Source organism: Gambusia affinis, linkage group LG13, assembly GCF_019740435.1.
Source record: "Gambusia affinis linkage group LG13, SWU_Gaff_1.0, whole genome shotgun sequence".
Classification (NCBI taxonomy): Eukaryota; Metazoa; Chordata; class Actinopteri; order Cyprinodontiformes; family Poeciliidae; genus Gambusia; species Gambusia affinis.
Window position 1 is genome coordinate 5,021,603 of NC_057880.1, and position 2,708 is coordinate 5,024,310.

At 35.3% G+C, this 2,708-nt stretch overlaps 1 non-coding gene across 1 annotated transcript; it reads left to right on the forward strand.

The window, feature by feature from the left end:
• Positions 1 to 1,747: 1,747 nt before the first annotated feature.
• Positions 1,748 to 1,840, forward strand: trnai-uau. The gene is given in 2 exon segments: positions 1,748 to 1,785; positions 1,805 to 1,840. It is a non-coding gene; the product is annotated as a tRNA-Ile (tRNA).
• The last annotated feature ends 868 nt before the right edge of the window (positions 1,841 to 2,708 follow it).

Here is a 2,708-nt window from a genome sequence, read left to right on the forward strand (position 1 = left end):
TGCATTTGGTCTGGTTCATCAAATATTATCTCATGGCTTTTTTTCTCAACCTAAATGCGTCAGATTATCAACCAAGAAATGTCAGTTTATAAGTCAACTGGCTAACACTTTATTTGACAGACATAAATATGACAACATCTGTTATGAACATGAAGGAGTCTTCAATGTTTGTGACAGTAGTCATGAAGTGTCATTCAGTAAATAATGGCACTTTAATTGCAAAGTCGACTCTTTTAATTGACTTCTAATGCAAGTTTTAGTATGATTTTCCAGTAAAAGTGTCGTTATTTGCTGAATGACACTTAATGACAGTAGTTGTAACCATTCATAAAAACCCATTGATGCTGTTGTTGACTGAAGTTTAATGTAGTTATAGAAAACTGAAGTGAAACAAATCAAGTGTCTGTTTTTCATTTGCTTCAAAGTTATGTCATCTATGTTTTTTTTCAATAAGATTTTTTTTTTTTTTTTACCAACATAGAAGCAAAATGTGAAAGTTTTGTTAAATGTTTAAGGTGTCTTTAGAACAACACAGAAACACACGGGACAAACAACCATGCACGCATACACACACACACACACACACACGCACACACACATACACACACACATACAAGGGCAATTTAGACAGAAAGAATCTAAATGGATCCAAAGTTTCAGCCAATCCAAAACCACTGAGTCAGGCATTTCCCAAAAGTAATAAAATACTCCAAAATGAGAACTAATTTTGAAAAGACATAAAGTTACCACCAATTCCCAAAAGACCACAGCAATAAAATCTAACTTCTACATCATTCCATTGTTTTTTTTTTTTTTTTTCATTTATATTTGGTGATGAGCTCCAAGTCCTTGGGGTTGGATGGCCTCCATGCCATTACCTTAATCTTCAACTTCTTTCACAGATTCTCTACTGCAAAATATTAAAATTACTTCCAGAAAAAAAGAAACATGTTTGTAAAATTTAAAAATTACTTTAAATTCATAAATCTGCCAGGAGTATTAATATTTTTTGGCTTAGCTGTGATCAGATTCAAATCCAATTACATACAATTCAGTTCATTTCATTTGTAGTGATATAGAGTTCAGTTGATCATTTTAATATTAAAACATTGTCAGTGTAAGGAAGCCAAGCCAATGGCATCTCTTCATTACAGTAATCCCTCCATCTGAGTATGTTTTAACTTCGGAAATGTTTTAACAAAGGACAGATCAAAATAAACTCCAGGAGATAATGTCCCATAAAACAGCTGGGTTATGTAGTTGCTTCCCTGGTCCAGCTCTACTGTCCATTAGTTTGTTTACAGGATGTGAAATGAGGTCAAAGACTCATCGCCTTTCTTAGTGTCTTTTTTGTTGTTAATTTATATTATAATATTCGTAACATAATCACAGTCAGATTTTATAAAAATATTCAAACAAAGAAATTAAATATTTCTCCAGGGTGCTACATTTGATCCATGCGGAGTTATAGCACCCCCTAGCGCCTCCCTGGAGCAACCACAGCTATCAGCTCATTGCTGTCTTTTTGCTGGGTGCTTCAAATAAATTTGGCATTTTGAAAATCTCGCTGGGTTATGGAGTGACTGCGCGCTCGCCTTGGTAGCCCTAAAATCACACCGTACTGGAACTACAGTACCAATTAAACAAAAATTAATAATAATAAGAAGAAGAAGAAGAAGAAAAGACGAAATGGACTTGAATAGTTCTGCTGGGAAGATTTTCTTCAGTATCTTGCAAAACGCTGTGAGCTCCAGTGGCGCAATCGGTTAGCGCGCGGTACTTATAAGACAGTACACTTTGAGCAATGCCGAGGTTGTGAGTTCAAGCCTCACCTGGAGCATTTGTTTAATTCCGGGTATATATTATTATGTAGAGACGGTATGAATAAACGTCCGATCTAGGAACAGAGAATGAACCTACTGACTGTAGCAGTCATACTTCTGTGGGTGTATGCAACAAATAATCTTTAATATATAAACTAATGTAATATAAAAAGTGATGAAATCTGAAATTAGGGTTTTTTTCATGAGTTGGAGTTTTGAAACTAGTCTCTTTATTGGTCTTTTCAGGTTACATAAAGCCAAAGAAGGTAACTTTTATAAAATATGTTTTTTTTTTACATATTTGTTAAAACTATAATAAATGTAATTCATAGTATTCGGCAGTATAATTCACTTTAAGTCATTTGACCAGTCAAGAGGAGAGTATAAGCGCTGACAATCACCTTCCCTCCCTACTCTCTGCTATGCTACATCTAATTCCCCACAATAAAGGCTAGTTAGCATGACCACAGATGACGAATGGTCCATATTTTGCAGCGTGTACATAAGATGATTGACAGCGCTGAGACCCTCCTCCTGGACTTGACTGGTTGTTTCTGACCAAGTGGTTTTATATCTGGAGATGGGAATAGGACCACAAGGAGGAGGCAGAGGAGCTGAATTTCTCTCCAAAGATGATCTGTCTCATATTACACCATCAGGATGTAGAACTAGATTCAATCTTGAACAATAACAATACATGCTCCAACTGTGTTTCTGGGTATGAAATGTAAAAAAAAATCTACAGAAAGCCATCCATGGACCATCAGTGTGAATTTACGACATACAGACAAAACACTTTGTGTCAGACACAAAGCTGTAAGCTGCAGGGGTGAAGTGAGGTTTAGCTCATAGTTTAAAATATATTAATAAACTTTTTTTTTTTGC